This window comes from Kogia breviceps, chromosome 11, assembly GCF_026419965.1.
Source record: "Kogia breviceps isolate mKogBre1 chromosome 11, mKogBre1 haplotype 1, whole genome shotgun sequence".
Classification (NCBI taxonomy): Eukaryota; Metazoa; Chordata; class Mammalia; order Artiodactyla; family Physeteridae; genus Kogia; species Kogia breviceps.
In genome coordinates, this window is record NC_081320.1 from 36,088,277 (window position 1) to 36,108,263 (window position 19,987).

General features: G+C 53.2%; 1 protein-coding gene across 1 annotated transcript in view; it reads right to left on the bottom strand.

Annotated features, from left to right (window-relative positions):
- The window catches only part of LOC131765160 (dipeptidase 2-like), an 86,564-nt gene that overhangs the window by 17,219 nt on the left and 49,358 nt on the right, over positions 1–19,987 (bottom strand).

Sequence of the window (19,987 nt, forward strand, 5' to 3'; positions counted from 1 at the left end):
CGGTACTGGGCCATTGGGGCTGGTATGGGGGAAGAGATAGTTTCTGGAAATGGTGGGGGGTAATAACCTTGTGAGCTCTGGATTCAGGTAGGGGCCCTCTGCCCCCGGCCTTCTCTCTCCACCTACTTGACTCTCCAGCCTTCATGACCATTCTCTGGGGACTTCAACCAGCACCTGGGACCTATCAGGAACCTCCCCCACTTCGGTCAGCCAGCCTCAGGAAAGAGCGCCCTCAGGAGTTGCTACACCCCCCCAGGGCCCGAATAGAGGGACTTTGGGGATGTGAACTGAACAACCTTCTGGGGAGAGTCAGCGACCCTTTTACTCACCAGAGCAGGAACCCAGTCCATACGGTATTTGAGTGGAAGGAAATGAAATCATTTCCATGGCAGCAGAGCCCCCAGTGCAGCACCCTTCCTCCCAGAGCTGCCGCTGGCTGTCCTTCTGGCCAGGATCGCTCCTACCTCAGCGTGGAAGGCCCGGCCTCGTGGAGAAGTATAGGTTCTGAGGAGAGATCTGGCACCTGGCTTCTGCTGCTCCACTTGCCTTCTCTCGTGGCTCTTGTGGCTCTAGCTTTCCCAGAAACCTCAAGGGCTAAGTGCCTGTGCTCGCTCAGAGGCCGCACGCCATTCCCCATTTCCAGCCTCAGGCCCTCCCCCTAGCTGCCTCCTCTAGGGACCCCTTCCCCCCACCACCTCCCCACACAGTGGGGATGTGCCTTCTCACAGAAGCTCAACCACTGAGATGCTTTAGGGACTGTGCCCAAACTCCTTCATCCCCAGCCTCTCAAGTTTTTGCTCTGATCCCTGGCACCCCCTGGAGCTGCTCCACCTTTGGAACCTTTCCCGGGTGGCAGGAGTGCCTAGCACAGGGGTAGTGACCTAAGTCTGAGCTGTGGCGACCTTTAGAAATCTGTTACAGAAAAACACTTTGCCGAGCAGTAGGGGACGCCACTGGGGACAGAAGGGGCTGGGAATAAAGGAGCATGTGAATCTCGGGGCAGGGTGTGTGCTGCTTGACTCTCCATCCTGTTCTTGCTTCGGGGAGCAGGAAATGGGGGGTTGTGGGGGGGGTCGGGTGGTAACCTTGTGAGCTTTGCCATGGCCCTCTCTTGAGAATGGCTCAGCCAGCAAGATTCTGTGGAGTCCGCCTCCTGGCACCATGCTACAATCGCCGGATTTGGGGTCCGGAGCAAAGATCTTCGTCCGAGTCTTGCGGAGCGCGCTTTCTCTTGGGCGCACGTCTGGCGACTGGCTCCTGCTCCGCTTCCACCTTTGCTGGCGTGGCTGAAGGCACATCCCCGTAGGCCCGGTAGCCACCAGCCCGGCAGTATGTCTCCCCATGGCAGCCCAACTGCGTTTCCCCACACCCTCGGTTGAGGACGTGGCAGTGACCAGCTGTACGAGGAGAAACGGGAGCCGCTGCTGCTGCAAAGAAAATCAAAAGTGATCAGTCCCTTCTGCTGTGCACTGTCTCCTGGCGGAATCTCCCTCTCTCATGTCTCTCCCAGTTTCTGGCCAGAGACCTTTCATCTACTGGACATCCAAAACACAGCCTTGGCCCATCACCTCTCTGAGTCCCTGGAGAAGGGACCCTGGCTGCAAAAGCGATTCCTAGGGCCTACGGCTGCAGCAGATGAGGGAGTCCCTTCACCGTTTCCAGGGCAAACAGTAGAACACGAAAGTCATTGCAAGCATGATCCTCTCCATCTCTCCCTTCCACAACAGAGAAAACATTTCTTGCAGTCTGTCACTTGTGAGGCTTTAATGGAAATATCGTTCAAGTTTTGGAAAAAGGTAATCTAATATAAGTTGGTTCAGAACCCCTCCCACCTTGGCAACCCCTCTTGGGTCCCATTTTTACAGTGCCTGTTTCAACCACACGGAACTCTAGTCCTCTGATCCTTTTATCTCGATTAGAACAGGCCACATACTGAGGCAGAGTGATCGGGAGACTCAGAACCGGGTTCTGAGTACCATGTCTAGGCTCACATCAACCCAGCCTCCTGGGACACCATCTCCTCAGCCCTCCGGTCTCACTAGCACTTCATCACGCCCCCTTGGTTCTTCCGCTCCTGCCATCAATAGGGCACCACCGTCGGCCCTAGTACTCAGCCGCTCAGTATGGGATGTGTCTGACGGGACCGATCTAGATGTCTACACGACAGCACAGAGGTGCCTGTGTTTGAAGGTGCGGTTCAAGGGTGGCCCTCTTCCTCAAACTGCTCCATTGACCATTCGCCAACAACAACGCACTTGTCTTTTGCTAAGAGGCCCATCAGGAAAGGGTCTGAATGGAAGCATCCTGTAGCCCAAAGGGGAAGGCTCCTTTGATAAAGATCAGAACCTTCTTGCACACTTGTCCAGGGATGACCTTTCACTTCTCCTCAGCAGTGAGCACTGTGGGTCCTTGAAGGTGCCGCGGGTCACTGGTATTCGTTACAGCTGGGAAAGTGCTCAGGTGTATGTGCTGGGCAAGCCCCAGGGAACATGTGGCAGCCAGGGGAAGTTGTGCGTACACCATGCCTCTTGGACAGATGCCCGGTGTCGGTGTACCTCGTGCACTGCCCTCTCAGGGAACGTAGGACAGGTTAGAGTAAATGCAGAAGGTCTGGTGAGGGATTCTCTCTCAGACAACCAAAGAGATTGGTCTCTGGTGGAGAACCGGTAGGGAAGTATCTCTGAGGGCAGCAGCACGTTTGCATCGTTACCCTGCCATGGAAACTGTGAGAAGGCCTGTGAGGTCATCACTAGCCAGTGAGGTCCTATAAGGAACGTGTGAGTTGAGGGGCAGGCTTCAGGAGGAGGGGCAGTGCTGTGGAGGAGAGCAGGGTGGAGGCAGTGGTACTCTGCCTGGGCCCTCACACCGGGGCCTCCCCACCCATGCCCTAGTCTAGTAGACACCCCACGTGGGGCGTGCCGGTGGGCTGGCACAGCCCCAGGGGCCACAGGAGGGCAAGAGAGACCCACATCGTGAGATCGGCTTGAGAGGCAAGATGAACGTGAGGAGGCAGCTAGGTTGTAGGGCCCTGACCCTAAGAGGCAGAGATTTGTGTGGACTGGGGAATCAGGGAAGGCTCCTTGGCAGTGGGCCTGAAGGACAAGTGACATGTGAACCCATGGGGAAGAGAGGGCAGACATTCCATTTTGGAAGAAGAATAGCAGAGACACACTCTTCTCGACCTTGTCCTGCCCCAAATATAAATTCATAGAACCCTCCCATTTTAACACCCGAGGGCTTCAAAAACCCTAGAGGTGAAGGGGCCTCCCCAGTGTTAACACAGGTCGTGGAGAGGTGTTGCACTCAATGGTTAGGTTCATGTTGGGCCCCCGGATTCACAGCTGATAGGAACGTGAGGAAGAGCTCATGCCATTTCAAACATTTCCAAGGTGATACTGAGAGAGATGTTAAAGGTGCAAAATGAGGGTGCTGAATGACCCCACAAAGTGGGAATGGTGGGCCCACGTTAACGTGAAAGTCCAAACAAATTCCTGTCGAAAGGACATCATACCGAATGATCACATAATCATGACACTCGCCCTCTCCCCTCGAGGTAAATATCATTAGAATCCTCTCTCTCCCTCTCTCCACCATGAAAGGATGAGAGAAAGGCTCAGCAGCAGCCCCCGTGAAAGACATGGTCAACACTGTGAAGAGGTGTTACTAAGACGATTTGGTCCGACTCAGAGAAGGAAAGAGATGACTCTGCTCTTAGCCTGAGCAGGCCCACAGGAAGGAAGCACATTTGGGGCAGCCTTGGATAGTGTGGCAATGAGAGAGAACCTTCTTTAGGAAGGGACTCCCTGTTGCCGACCTTGCAAAAGCCAAAATGGGACATTCGTGTACTTGGGCTGTTGCAGAGGGGATGTGCCCAGAGGTGGGGCCACTCTGCTTGAGCATCACAGCACCTTGTAATCCTAGTAAGCTGCTTGACTCCTGCAATCGCCGGATTTTCGGTCTGGAGCAGCAGAGATCTCCGTCCAACTCCTCCGGAGCACGCTTTCTCTTCAGAGCTCGTCTGGGGACTGGCTTCTTGGCTTCCACCTTTGCTGGTGTGGCCAAAGGAACGTCCCCGTAGGCCCGGTAGCCACCAGCCAGGCAGTAGGTCTCCCCATGCCAGCCCAACTGCGTTTCTTCACATCCCCGGTAGAGGGCGTGGTAGTGACCAGGTGTTGGAGGAGAAACGGGAGCCGCTGCTGCTGCAAAGAAAATCAGAAGTGATCAGTCCCTTCGGCTGTACACAGTCTCCTGGCAGGATTTCCCTCTCTCAAGTCTCTCCCAGTTTCTGGCCGAAGACCTTTCATCTACTGGACATCCAAAGCACAGCCTTGGCCCATCACCTCTCTGAGTCCCTGGAGAAGGGAAACTGGCTGCAAAGGCAATTCCTGGAGCCTACGGCTGCAGCACATGAGGAAGTGTCTTCACCGTTTCCAGGGAAAACAGTAGAAGCCGAAAGTCATTGCACTCATGATCCTCTCCATCTGTCCCTTCCACAACAGAGAAACCAACCATTTCTTGCTGTCTGTCATTTCTGAGGCTTTCATGGAAATGCCTTTCAAGATTTCGAAAACAATCATCTAATATAACTTGGTTCAGGACCACTCCCACCTTGGCCACCCCTCTTGGGCCCCATGTATACTGCCTGTTTCAAACACACTGAACTCTCACCCTGGGATCCTTGTATCTAGAGTAGCACGAGGTCCACTACTGAGGCAGAGTGAACAGGAGACTTAGAACCCGGCTTCTGGGTACCATATCTAGGCTCACATCAACCCAGCCTCCTGGGGCACCATCTCCTCAGCCCTCCGGTCTCACTAGCACTTCATCACCCCCCGCCCCTTGGTTCTTCCGTCCTTCCCATGACTATGGCACCACCCTCTCCCCTAGTACTCAGCAGCTCAGTATGGGATGTGTCTGAGGGGACCGATCTCGATGTCTCCGTGCCAGCACAGAGGTGCCTGGGTTTGAAGGTGTGGTTCAAGAGTGGCCCTCTTCCTCAAACTGCTCCATTTACCACTTGCCCACAACAACGCACTTGTCTTTTGCTAAGAGGCCCATCAGGAAAGGGTCTGAATGGAAGCATCCTGTAGCCCAAAGCGGAAGGCTATATTTATAAAGATCAGAAGCTTCCTGCACACTAGTCCGGGGCTGACCTTTCACTTGTCCTCAGCAGTGAGCACTGTGGGACCCTGAAGATGTCCCAGGTCACACTGGTATTACTTACATCTGGGAAAGCACTCGGGTGTACGTAGTGGGCAAGAGCCACAGAAATACGTGGCAGCCAGGTGAGGTTGTGTGTACCCCACGCCTGTTCCGCAGATGCCCGGTCTCGCTGTTCCTCCTGCACCGCCCAGCCAGGGAACAGAGCACAGGTTGGAATATGTGTAGAGGATCCGGTCACACATTCTGTCTCAGACAACCAAAGAGATTGGTCTGTGGTGGAGAACCAGTAGGGAAGTTTCTCTGAGGGCAGCAAACTTTGTTTGCACAGTTACACTGCCATGGAAACAGTGAGAAGGACTGTGAGGTCCTCACTAGCCAGTGAGGTCATCGTATGAAACCTGTGACTTGGGGGTCAGGCTTGAGGAGGAGGGGCAGTTCTGTGGAGGAGAGCAGGGTGGAGGCAGAGGTACTCTGCCTGGGCCCTCACGCCGGGGCCTCCCCATCCATGCCCTAGTCTAGTAGACACCCCACGTGGGGCATGCCGGTGGGCTGGCACAGCCCCAGGGGCCACAGGAGGGCAAGAGAGACCCACATCATGAGATCGGCTTGAGAGGCAAGATGAACATTAGGAGGCAGCTAGGTTGTACGGCCCTGACCCTAAGAGGCAGAGATTTGTGTGGACTGGGGAATCAGGGAAGGCTCCTTGGCAGTGGGCCTGAAGGACAAGTGACATGTGGACCCATGGGGAAGAGAGGGCAGACATTCCATTTTGGAAGAATAAAAGCAGAGACACACTCTTCTCGACCTTGTCCTGCCCCAAATATAGATTCATAGAACCCTCCCATTTTTACACCCGAGGGCTTCAAAAACCCGAGAGGTGAAGGGGCCTACCCAGTGTTACACAGGTCGTGGAGAGGTGTTGCGCTCAATGGTTAGGTTCATGTTGGGGCCCCGGATTCCCAGCTGATAGGAACGTGAGGACAAACTCATGCCGTTTCAAACATTTCCAAGGTGATACTGAGAGAGATGTTAAAGGTGCAAAATGAGGGTGCTGAATGACCTCACAAAGTGGGAATGGTGGGCCCACTTTAACGTGAAAGTCCAAACAAATTCCTGTCGAAAGGACATCGTACCGAATGATCACATAATCATGAAACTCGCCCTCTCCCCTAGAGGTAAGAATCATTAGAATCCCCTCTCTCTCTCCACCATGAAAGGATGAGAGAAAGGCTCAGCAGCAGCCCCCGTGAAAGACATGGTCAACACCGTGAAGAGTTGTTACTAAGACGATTTGGTCCGACTCAGAGACGACTCTGCCCTTAGCCTGAGCAGGCCCACAGGGAGGAAGCACATTTGGGGCAGCCTCGGATAGTGTGGCAATGAGAGAGGACCTTCTTTAGGAGGGGACTCCCTGTTGCCGACCTTGAGAAAGCAAAGATGGGACATTCGTGTACTTGGGCTGTTGCAGAGGGGATGTGCCCAGGAGGTAGAGACTGCTTGGACTACCATTTTAGAGGTTGGGCCACCCTGGTTGAGAAGCACAGCACCTTGTTCTCCTAAAGTGCTTGAATCAGCGGGTGCCCCTTAGGACAGACGAAGTCAGGCCTCATTGGAGCAGACTGCCTTTGGGAGTGGTAGAAGGTGAAGTGTGAAGGGGAATGCTCTGGAGGAGGTTTGTCGTGGCAGGTGGGCCAGCATGAGACCATTCAGATTCTCCAAGGCTCCAGAGATGACTTGGCTGGGAGCATCCCTGTGATGTGGTGCGGGGACTCCAACCTTAACAGGACCTGGCTGGGCACCTGGGGGAGGCCGAATAAATGGTTTCTTAACTTAGGAGAGTGAGAGACTCACCTGGGGAGTTCCACAAAAGCACTTAAAAAGACTTGTACCTGGATTCTTGAGACAACCCTCAGAAAACTTATCTAGATGTGGAGTAGGGCTCAGGAAGCTTCAACTTGTGTGTGTGTGTCTGTGTGTGTGTGTGTGTGTGTGTGTGTGTGTGTGTGTGTGTGGTGCGTGGGCCTCTTAGTGTTGTGGTCTTTCCCGTTGCGGAGTGCAGGCTCAGCGGCCATGGCCCACGGAGCCAGCTGCTCCGCGGCATGTGGGATCTTCCCGGACCGGGGCATGAACCCGTGTGCCCTGCATCGGCAGGCGGACTCTGAACCAGTGCGCCACCAGGGAAGCCCTAAGCTGCACTTTTTAAATAAGCTTCCTGGGCAGCCCCACCACAGTGGTCCATGTATAGAGTGACCAAATGATTGTGTCTTCTCGGTTGCTTTGGGGAGTCCAAGTGGGCCGTATTTAAAACGGCAGCAGGCATACGTATAAACAGGGAAGTTTCGAGGCAAACAGAGGTATATGGTTACAGTATGCATGAATCAGATCTGAGAAAAGCTAGCCTGGTGGTTAAAGAACACAACGCTTAGGACAGACAGACCAGATTCTGTCCTACTTACTTGTGTGAGTTTGACCAAGTTCTTTATCCTCCTGACTGTTTGCTCATGTGGAAAAGAGCTATGGCTGTACATTGAGCACACTATTCTCTTTTGGCAAAGGTTGCTCTGGGTCCATTTGTGTTCTCTGCAATTCTTTCCAGTGTGCAAGCATTTTTAAGTCGTCTGATAAAGTATTACATTTGACTTTGAACTGTTCATTACTTTGGGCAAAGCTTCTGTAGTGCTGCAGAGACTAGAACCTATGCAGAGATAGTGAGAGGATGCTATGACCTTCTGCCGGTTTATAAAGAAGTTTCACCTTTTCTCCACTTCCTCCACCTGCCACCAAGAGATGAGAAAGAAGGCAGAGGCTGGAAATGCACACCAGGCAATACTTGTGTGTCAGTTTGGCTTTTTCTTCCACTGCCAGTTCTTCCCAGAGAGATTTCACCCAAAGCGCCTAAGCTTGCCATGGCCATTGTTGTGCAGAAAATTTCTCTCTATTGCTAGTCACATCCCCTTTTCCTTCTCCTGGGTCTAAATGGATGTTTGGGGGCAGGGAATAAAATGCAATACAGTGAAATGTCTATGCTGATTTAATTGGCTTGGGGTGAGGCCTGGCCATTGGTAGCGTTTAAAATCTCTCCAGATGATTCTCATGTACAGCGAGGTTTGGGAATCACAGTTATCGATGAAGCACTTTGGGAATTGCAAAGGCATTGCAGAAATAAAAAGTGGCTATTGGTATGCCTTCACTATTGCTGCATTTTCTTTCCTGCCTGCATCAGGACTGTTGTGCAAGTGCTGATCATTTTCTTTTCAGCCCTTTTCGCTGTTTGCCTCGACCGTTCATCCCTCTTTCAAACCTGACACCCTCCCTACCTCCTTCTTGTCTTTCAGCCTGCAGTCCATCATCAGTTTGGGATTGATCCTACACTTGGTGGGAAGCCATTGCAGGGTATAAAGAGAGAAGTGGTGTTGGCAGAGATGCCTTTTTCAGACACCGCACTGGCTACTGTAAGAGAATGGCTAGGAGAGGGCAGGAGTAGATTTGGGGAGACTCATTAGGAGACTGACTTTGTGCACAGTGGTGGCCTTGGAGGTGGAGTAAAGCAGGCAGGTTAGAGTCCTATTTGGAAGGTTAGTGATGGCTTGGAGGTGAATAGGAGTTAGTGATGAATTGGATGTGGGGAATGTGGGTTAAGGATGTGGAATTGGGTAAATGGAGGTGCTACTTACTGAAATGGGAAACGTTTTCTGCCCACATACTGGCCCGATAAACACCTTGTCACCCTTTACACCTTGAATCAGAGATGCTTTCTTGTTTTATTTAGTTATATTTTATTTTATTGCATTTTTATTTGGGCTGCGATGCCAGCTTGCAGGATCTCAGTTCCCCAACCAGGGATTGAACCCGGGCCCCCTGAAGTGGAGGCACGGGGTCCTAACCACTGGACCACCGGGGAATTCCCAGCAGAGATTTTTACTTTTCGTTTCTTTCTTTTTTAATATAAGTTTTGATTAATTGGTTAATGAATGAATGAATGAATGAATTTTGGGTCGCATTGGTTCTTCATTGCCGCGCGTGGGCTTTCGGTAGTTGCGGCGAGCAGGGGCTACTCTTCGTTGTGGTGCCCGGGCTTCTCAGTGCAGTGGCTTCTCATGTTGCGGAGCATGGGCTCTATGATGCACGCGGTCCTCAGTAGTTCTGGCGCGTGGGCTCGGTAGAGGTGGCGCGCAGGCTTACTGGCTCCGCGGCATGTGGGGCCTTCCCGGACCAGGGTGCAAACCCGTGTCCCCTGCCTTGGCAGGCGGATTGTTTGTTTTTGTTTTTGTTTTTAAACATCTTTGTTGGAGTGTAATTGCTTTACCCTGGTGTGTCAGTTTCTGCTGTGTAACAAAGTGAATCAGCTCTATGCATGCCTATATCCCCATATCCCCTCCCTCCTGCGTCTCTCTCTCTCACCCTCCTGTGCCCAACCCTCTAGGTGGTCGAAAGGCACTGAGCTGAACTCCCTGTGCTGTGCAGCTGCTTCCCGCTAGCTAGGTATTTTACATTTGGTATTGTATATATGTCAATGCTACTCTTCTTTCATCCCAGCTTACCGTTCCCCCTCCCCGTGTCCTCAAGTTCATTTTCTATCTGCGTCTTTATTCCTGCCCTGCCCTGAGGTTCATGAGAACCTTTATATACATACATATATATATATATATATATATATATATATATATATATATGTTCCATATATATGTGGTAGCATACGATATTTGTTTTTCTCTTCCTGACTTACTTCACTCTGTATGACAGACTCGAGGTCTATCCACCTCACTACAAATAGCTCAGTTTCATTTCTTTTATGACTGAGTCATATTCTATGGTATGTATGTGTCACATCGTCTTTATCTATTTGTCTGTCGATGGACACTTAGGTTGCTTCCCGGTCCTGGCTACTGTAAATTGTGCTGGCAGGTGGATTCTGAACCACTGCACCACCAGGGAAGTCCCCAGAGATTATTTCTTAAGGGAGGCCCTCCTCAAGCCCCACCAGTCTCTTCCCTGCTGACACAGACTCGCACAGCCTTACGTAACTGCTCCTTTCGAGTACCATACACAGTTTTAAATTCACAGACATTTTTAAGTTCCCTTTTTATAACCCTCTGTTCTACTGATCCTTTCCCTCCTGCCTCATCATTTTTTCTCCAGTGCCTGCCAGTGCTTGGCATATCTTAGGGCTCAGTAAGTGTCTGTTGAATCCCTAATTGGAGACAGAGGACAAGGCTGAGGAGGGAAGATCAAGGCTTTATTTTTGTTTTCTACATGTTGAGAATTGGTCCTCGTGGGCGCGGCGATTCTTCCAGCCGCGCGAAGCCAGTGGCGCGGGCTGACAAGGGCCCACCGTGAGGCGTACCGGCTGGTTCAACTGGGGCCGCCACGCGGAGATCAGCAGCGGCCCGGGTCGCACCAGCACCGGTCGCGGGGGGCTCCGCTGCCCGCTCTGCTGCTCTTCCTGCTGCCACTGTAGAGCCCGCGGGATGCGCACCACGGGCCGGGGCTCGTTTGGACCGCGGACCGTGAGGTCCCGGCGAAGCGCCAGAAGCAACCGAGCCACAAGCGACAAGAGCCGCAGCCAGGGTGCCAGAGCCCTATTCCCCTTGCTGCGGGAGAGGCGCACGACAGTGACTTCACGGGCACGCCAAGTTCTGGCGGTCGGTGGCTGGCGCGGCTCAGTCAGGGCCGCGGAATTGGCGAAGCGTGTGGAAGGAGCGGGATGTGTAGAGCTCAGCAGCGGCGAAGTGGGTAGGTCCGAACAGGGGCTGGTGACTCCAGGTCCCGGCCAACCTTGGGGAAGGGTGCGCGTTGGAGGCAGGACGGGGGTCCGAGGATACACGGTGATGGGGCCCTGGCATTAGGAGCCAGGAGGGCGGAGGGCTTGTGGTGATCCGATGTCGGATCCCTGCAATGCTCTTTTGTCACCCTCACAGCTCCTGTCATGGCTTGGCCAGTTCGGGTCTCCCCCTGTAACTTATGAGGGTGTGGCGATGTTTTCCCAGATGGGGTCCCCGTGCAAGGTCTTTGAATACAAGTTATTTATTGAGAGTCTGAGTGAATGGTCAGGCCTGGGGGCCGACACCAGGAGTCCGGAGTCCTAGATCCAGGCTCACCCTTCCCTTAGAGCTCCCCAGAGAGCTGAGGGCGGCCCCGAGGGCAAGCTGATGGCCTTCAGCGTATCTTCTCTTCAGTCAAGAGAACTCATCGCTTGGTACTTTTCCCCTTTCTTTTCAGCTGAGGCTCATTCTCCCCTCCCTTGTCACCCTTTCCAGCTTCTCATGCTGAGCCCACTGCTTTCTTGGCTTGTTCACCTCCACCGGCTTTCCAGTCAGCTGCCTCGATTCCGTAAATAGCAGCGAGGAGGGTCCTGCTACAGGTTTGCGGCTTGTCTCACAAAGCCAGGGTCAGGCAGGATATTCTACGTGAGTTCGGTTGTTCAGGTTGCCAGAAAGCCTTACACTACTGGTACTTCTTGAACGGATCCCGAAAATGGGTGTCAGATCATTTCTGTCATTTCCAGTGCCTGGGGTAGGAGATAAGGTAAATGCGGATTAAGCACCTGGGAGTTTCTTAACCTCTGGAGAAAGAGTATTCCTTTGGTGTCAGGAGATACCGTTATAGAGATAAATACTATTCAATTTCCTACAGCATTTTGATACACGATAGACTTTCTGGAGGGTTAGCTGTTAAGCCAGCAGAGGAGAGCGTTTTGAGTACTCATGGGTGAACAGCGCCATGGGATAGAGCAGTGGCTCTTGAGTGAGGGTGATGTTGCCCTCACCCTTCCCCCAGCACGTTTGACAATGGCTGGAGACATTTTCCTTGGTTCACATCTGGTCGGGGCGGTGCTGCAGGCATCTAGTGGGTAGAGGCCAGGATGGTACCACATATCGTACAAGGCACAGGACAGCCTTTCCCCACCACCCCAAAAGAATGAGCTGGCCCAAAATGTCAATCGTGTGCTATGGAGAAACCTTGGATAGAGGCTGAGGACTGAAGAGAGGCTGAGGTTGTCCGATGTACTCTCACGTCAGGTAGTCAGTCACATTTGCCAGACTGTTGTGTGGCCCTGCCCCTTTCCCAGAATCTGTAGCAGGCACGTTGATGCCAATGCTTGTCATGTCCTTGGGGTGCGAAACCCTTGGGGGCTCCTGAAAGTCCTAAACACAGGAAGGAGTGATTTAGGAGGGTGACGTGGGAGCAGAGATCTTTAGGAAGAACAGCATTGTCCTCATGTGTTTGGGAAATGTGCCAGATGGAAAAGAGATGAGGTGTGCCCTGGGGTGTCCCATTCCAGAAGGCAGCCTGGGAGTGATTGGTGCCAGGGAGTCAGATTGTGAATTTGATATAGACTGCTGTAGCAACAAGCAATGCCTTGATCTGTCTAGAGAGTGCTGGGTTGTCTGTCACTGCAGAGTTCAAGAGTTCCTGTATAGGCTGATGCCCACTGATTGGTGATATGATAGAGGGGGGGAGGCTGATATAAAGGATGCTCTAAGATCTTGTGATTCTACACTACTTTCACGATTCTTTCCCAGGACTCGGAGCTCCTCGTTCGTGAGCTGCAGAGCTCCTTGGAGGTCTGCTCTGACATGTTTCATCCGTTGACACGTGCCACTCATTTTTCAGGTACCAAGGAAAGAATCGCTTTGCACAAAGCCCGAAAGGATACACTGAAAGAATGATCAGAAAGGAATAATGCATAGGTATATATTTGCATTGACTTTCTCCAAATATCTGAGACAGGGTAGCTGGTTAGTGGCTGCTTTCTCGTGCTCGAGCCCTTCCAATGGGATCACCTCGGAATGTCACAGGGATTGGAGCCTGTCGGAGCCTGTCTGTCTCTGCCCGTGGCCCCTAGTTTCTTCCTGTCGTGGCTTTCGATAGTGTGTAAGGCCCTTGTCTTTTCCTCCTGCTCCCAGCAGACATTGAGTAACCTCAAGCTGTTACTGAGATGCGTATTTCCCAGTATAGTCCTTTAGAAACGAGAAAGGTTTACTTACTGTGGAAACCAGTGTGGGTTCCTGGGAGTGTTAGTGTCACTTGGTATTGTGTTTCCCACGGCTGCCATGGTAACTGTCATTGCCAGGTGACTCCCTAAGGTTTGAAAAGAATTCTTCCTTGGATCTCAGGTGATAGTGGTGCCTTCCTTTCTTCCTTCCTTCCTTCATTCATTCAGGAACTATTTTCTGAGCAGCATGTATGTGCCACTTACTTTTCATATGTCCAGTGAACGACACAGACAAAATTCCTGCCCCAGTGAACTGTATATTGTGATGTAATTGGCTTAGGGTGAGGCCTGGCCATTGGTAGATTTTCAAATGTCCCCAGATGATTCTAATGTACAGCTAGGTTTGAGAATCACAGTTATCAATGAAGCACGTGGGGAACTGCAAAGGGCATTGCAGAAATCAAAAGTGGCTATTGGTATGCCTTCACTATTGCTGCATTTTTCCTGCCTGCATCAGGACTGTTGTGCAAGTGCTGATCATTTTCTTTTCAGCCCTTTTCGCTGTTTGTCCAGACCCTTCATCCCTCTTTCTAACCTGACACCCTCCCTACCTCCTTGTTGTCTTTCAGCCTGCAGTCCATCATCTGTTTGGGATTGATTGTAAACTTGGTGGGAAGCCATTGCAGGGTATAAAGAGAGAAGTGGGGTTGGCAGAGATGCCTTTTTCAGACACCATACTGGCTAGTGTAAGAGAATGGCTAGGAGGGGGCAGGACTGGAATTGGGGAGACTCATTAGGAGACTGGCTTTGTGCACAGTGGTGGCCTTGGAGGTGGAGTAAAGCAGGCAAGTTAGAGTCCTATTTGGAAGGTTAGTGATGGCTTGGAGGTGAATAGGAGTTAGTGATGAATTGGATGTGGGGAATGTGGGTTAAGGATGTGGAATTGGGTAAATGGAGGTGCTACTTACTGAAATGGGAAACGTTTTCTGCCCACATACTGGCCCGATAAACACCTTCTCACCCTTTACACCTTGAATCAGAGATGCTTTCTTGTTTTATTTAGTTATATTTTATTTTATTGCATTTTTAATTGGGCTGCGATGCCAGCTTGCATGATCTCAGTTCCCCAACCAGGGATTGAATCCGGGCCCCCTGAAGTGGAGGCACAGGGTCCTAACCACTAGACCACCGGAGCACCGGGGAATTCCCAGCAGAGATTTTTGCTTTTCGTTTGTTTCTTTTTTTAATATAACTTTTGATTATTTGGTTAATGAATGAATTTATTTATTTATTTATTTTTCGTTGAGTTGGGTTTTCGTTGCCGGGCGCGGGCTTTCTGTAGTTGCGGTGAGCCGGGGCTACTCTTCGTTGTGGTGCATGGGCTTCTCAGTGCAGTGGCTTCTCATGTTGCGGAGCACGGGCTCTTAGCACGCGGTCCTCACTAATTGTGGCACGTGGGCTCGGTTGTGGTGGCTCGCGGGCTTACTGGCTCCGCGGCACGTGGGAGCTTCCTGGACCAGGGAGCCAACCCATGTCCCATACCTTGGCAGGTGGATTGTTTCTTTGTTTTCGTTTTTAAAGTCTTTGTTGGAGTATAATTGCTCTACGCTGGTGTGTCAGTTTCTGCTGTATAACAAAGGGAATCGGCTGCATGCATACGTATATCCCCACATCCCCTCCCTCCTGCATCTCCCTCCCACCCTCCTGATCCCACCCCTCTAGGTGGTTGCAAGGCCCTGAGCTGATCTTCCTGTGCTGTGCAGCTGCTTCCCACTAGCCAGGTATTTTACATTTGGTATTGTATATTTGTCAATGCTACTATCTTACTGCCTCCCAGCTTACCCTTCCCCTTCCCCGAGTCCTCAAGTCCATTCTCTATGTCTGCGTCTTTATTCTTGCCCTGCCCCTAGGTTCATTAGAACCTTTTTTTTTTTTAGATTCCATATATATGTATTAGCATACGGTATTTGATTTCCTCTTTGTGACTTACTTCACTCTGTGTGACAGACTCTAGGTCCATCCACCTCACTACAAATAACTCAGTTTCATTTCCTTTTATGGCAGAGTAAGAGTCCATTGTATATATGTGCCACATCTTCTTTATCTGTTCGTCTCTCGATGGACACTTCGGTTGCTTCCCTGTCCTGGCCACCGTAAATAGTGTTGGCAGGCGGATTCTGTACCACTGCACCACCAGGGTAGTCCCCAGAGTTTATTTCTTAAGGGAGGCCCTCCTCAAGCCGCATCCGTCTCTTTCCTGCTGACGTAGACTCCCACAGCCTTACATAACTGCTCCTTCATAGCACCATACACAGTTTGAATTTCTCACATTTTTCAGTGCCTTTTCTATAACCCTGTGTTCTACTGAACCTTTCCCTCCTGTCTCATCAGGTTATGTCCAGTGCCTACCAGTGCTTGACATATCTTAGGGGCTCAGTAAGTGTCTGTTGAATCCATAATTGGAGAGAGAGGACAAGGCTTAGGAGGGCAGATCAAGGCTTTGTTTTCTACATGTTGAGTAGAAGATGGTTCAAAGCAGGAGCCCTTGAACCTGAGCCTCTTCCCCGGTGAGCGGGGATCCAACCCGAGCCCCCTGCAGTGGAAGCGTGGAGTCCTAACCTCTGGACTACCAGGGAAGTCCCCCGTGTTCCTTTAACTGAGGTCACAAGCTCCAGCGCAGAATAGGAGGCACACGTGAGGCGGATGAGGTCGATTTGCTCCGGGGTGAGGCGCACGGCATCCCGTTGGTGGGTCTGGCGTGGGACGTAGGCTGACCAGAAGTGAGGGAAGGCCAGGGCTTGGTTTGGGGCTTGGAACTCCTTGGGCTTCTCATCGCCTCCTCAGTTGGCACAGCGCTCACTGTGCCCGGAAGTCACCTGTAACGCGTTGTTTTTTTCTGTGGTACTTGGATGCCCGTCAGGGTGGCTCACGGTGACCCCTGTAGCCCCCAGCATCCATGGCATGGCACTTTCTAGGTCACTATGGTAACATAGTTCCAATGTGACTAACCTGTGGTCTCGGAGGCCCCCAAACTACCCCACTATTCCCCAGCAGCCACGGGGACACCTTGTGTGTCCCCTTGGTGCCTGCGCACCCACGAGACCGTCTTTCATCCCGTCCAAGGTGGTGTGGCCGTGGCTGAACTTGCTTAGATTAACAGCCTGGAGCCCATTGTGCTGCAACAGCCTCAGGACCAGGGGCATGTCGTTGTGGCTGGAGGGAGGTCAAGGCAAATGGGTGGGCCCCTTAGGTCTTGGGATCAGGCAGGATACATTGCCTGGCCTGGGGCAGCCTGAGGGAGCCTCACACCACGCTTGTGTGGACACCTCCGGACCTCCTCTGCTGCCCAGGGCCAGGCTAGGCCCACAACGGCCCCAAGCAGCCCTCACACACTGCAGCCACCCGTCCACAAGCGGGAAGTCCCGCATCAGGGCCCGCGTGCGCTCCCGCGGACTTGGGGTGCTGGAGGTGGCCGGCGTGGTGTGCACACGGGTTACCGGCCGCAGCAGCAGACCCAGCAGGAGCAGCAGACCCAGCAGAGGCCGCTGGCGGAGTGCGCGGGGACCCTCGAGGCCCCCCGGGTCGCAAGCTGCACAGGGCCAGGCAGGCGGGCAGAGGCGGCGGGTCTGAGAGGGGCGGGCGATGGGGTTGTGCCCGTCGACACAGGCCACCCAGCGGCGCGGCCTCGCGAGGGGCCCTGGGTGAGGGAGGCGATACAGGGTCAGAGGACCCTACGACCCGTGTGCGGAGAGCCGTGATCCACGAAGCCCGGAAGCCACAGGGCAGCACTGCCCTCCCGGCCCCTGCTCAGAGGCAGGTCCCGCGGGCTCAGCTGGCCTCTGCTGAGAGCCCACTGGCCTCCCATCGCGGGTGCCCTCTGCCCCCGGCCCTCTTCCCACTCCCACTGCTCCGAGGGGGCGCCCTAGGTTGCTGTCCCCTGCCTCTAAACTTCCTGTCCAAGCTGGGGTGCTTCTCTCAGGGGGCCACTTTCAGTCCAAGGCCTCCCGGGAGCACACCTCGTCCCCATCCGCCTGCAGCAGGCCCCGCCCACGCCGAGGGCTGCGTGCGAGTGTCTGTGTGGCCACAAGTGCTCTGGGCTCCCGGTTTCCCGGTACCGGGCCATTGGGGCTGGTATGGGGGAAGAGATAGTTTCTGGAAATGGTGGGGGGTAATAACCTTGTGAGCTCTGGATTCAGGTAGGGGCCCTCTGCCCCCGGCCTTCTCTCTCCACCTACTTGACTCTCCAGCCTTCATGACCATTCTCTGGGGACTTCAACCAGCACCTGGGACCTATCAGGAACCTCCCCCACTTCGGTCAGCCAGCCTCAGGAAAGAGCGCCCTCAGGAGTTGCTACACCCCCCCAGGGCCCGAATAGAGGGACTTTGGGGATGTGAACTGAACAACCTTCTGGGGAGAGTCAGTGACCCTTGTACTCACCAGAGCAGGAACCCAGTCCGTACGGTATTTGAGTGGAAGGAAATGAAGTCATTTCCATGGCAGCAGAGCCCCCAGTGCAGCACCCTTCCTCCCAGAGCTGCCGCTGGCTGTCCTTCTGGCCAGGATCGCTCCTACCTCAGCGTGGAAGGCCCGGCCTCGTGGAGAAGTATAGGTTCTGAGGAGAGATCTGGCACCTGGCTTCTGCTGCTCCACTTGCCTTCTCTCGTGGCCCTTGTGGCTCTAGCTTTCCCAGAAACCTCAAGGGCTAAGTGCCTGTGCTCGCTCAGAGGCCGCACGCCATTCCCCATTTCCAGCCTCAGGCCCTCCCCCTAGCTGCCTCCTCTAGGGACCCCTTCCCCCCACCACCTCCCCACACAGTGGGGATGTGCCTTCTCACAGAAGCTCAACCACTGAGATGCTTTAGGGACTGTGCCCAAACTCCTTCATCCCCAGCCTCTCAAGTTTTTGCTCTGATCCCTGGCACCCCCTGGAGCTGCTCCACCTTTGGAACCTTTCCCGGGTGGCAGGAGTGCCCAGCACAGGGGTAGTGACCTAAGTCTGAGCTGTGGCGACCTTTAGAAATCTGTTACAGAAAAACACTTTGCCGAGCATTAGGGGACCCCACTGGGGACAGAAGGGGCTGGGAATAAAGGAGCATGTGAACCTCGGGGCAGGGTGCGTGCTGCTTGACTCTCCATCCTGTTCTTGCTTCGGGGGCAGGAAATGGTGCGTTGGGGGGGGGGCGGGTGGTAACCTTGTGAGCTTTGCCATGGCCCTCTCTTGAGAATGGCTCAGCCAGCAAGATTCTGTGGAGTCCGCCTCCTGGCACCATGCTACAATCGCCGGATTTTGGGTCGGGAGCAAAGATCTTCGTCCGAGTCTTGCGGAGCGCGCTTTCTCTTGGGCGCACGTCTGGCGACTGGCTCCTGCTCCGCTTCCACCTTTGCTGGCGTGGCCGAAGGAACATCCCCGTAGGCCCAGTAGCCACCAGCACGGCAGTATGTCTCCCCATGGCAGCCCAACTGCGTTTCCCCACACCCTCGGTTGAGGACGTGGCAGTGACCAGCTGTACGAGGAGAAACGGGAGCCGCTGCTGCTGCAAAGAAAATCAAAAGTGATCAGTCCCTTCTGCTGTGCACAGTCTCCTGGCCGAATCTCCCTCTCTCATGTCGCTCCCAGTTTCTGGCCAGAGACCTTTCATCTACTGGACATCCAAAACACAGCCTTGGCCCATCACCTCTCTGAGTCCCTGGAGAAGGGACCCTGGCTGCAAAAGCGATTCCTAGGGCCTACGGCTGCAGCAGATGAGGGAGTCCCTTCACCTTTTCCAGGGAAAACAGTAGAACCCGAAAGTCATTGCAAGCATGATCCTCTCCATCTCTCCCTTCCACAACAGAGAAAACATTTCTTGCAGTCTGTCACTTGTGAGGCTTTAATGGAAATATCGTTCAAGTTTTGGAAAAAGATAATCTAATATAAATTGGATCAGAACCCCTCCCACCTTGGCAACCCCTCTTGGGTCCCATTTTTACAGTGCCTGTTTCAACCACACGGAACTCTAGTCCTCTGATCCTTTTATCTCGATAAGAACAAGGCCACATACTGAGGCAGAGTGATCGGGAGACTCAGAACCGGGTTCTGGGTACCATGTCTAGGCTCACATCAACCCAGCCTCCTGGGACACCATCTCCTCAGCCCTCCGGTCTCACTAGCACTTCATCACGCCCCCTTGGTTCTTCCGTTCCTGCCATCAATAGGGCACCACCGTCGGCCCTAGTACTCAGCCGCTCAGTATGGGATGTGTCTGACGGGACCGAGCTAGATGTCTACACGACAGCACAGAGGTGCCTGGGTTTGAAGGTGCGGTTCAAGGGTGGCCCTCTTCCTCAAACTGCTCCATTTACCATTCGCCAGCAACAACGCACTTGTCTTTTGCTAAGAGGCCCATCAGGAAAGGGTCTGAATGGAAGCATCCTGTAGCCCAAAGGGGAAGGCTCCTTTGATAAAGATCAGAACCTTCCCGCACACTTGTCCAGGGATGACCTTTCACTTGTCCTCAGCAGTGAGCACTGTGGGTCCTTGAAGGTGTCCCGGGTCACTGGTATTCGTTACAGCTGGGAAAGTGCTCAGGTGTATGTGCTGGGCAAGCCCCAGGGAACATGTGGCAGCCGGGGGAAGTTGTGCGTACACCATGCCTCTTGGACAGATGCCTGGTCTCAGTGTACCTCGTGCACTGCCCTCTCAGGGAACGTAGGACAGGTTAGAGTAAATGCAGAAGGTCTGGTGAGGGATTCTCTCTCAGACAACCAAAGAGATTGGTCTCTGGTGGAGAACCAGTAGGGAAGTATCTCTGAGGGCAGCAGCACGTTTGCATCGTAACCCTGCCATGGAAACTGTGAGAAGGCCTGTGAGGTCCTCACTAGCTAGTGAGGTCATCGTATGGAACTTGT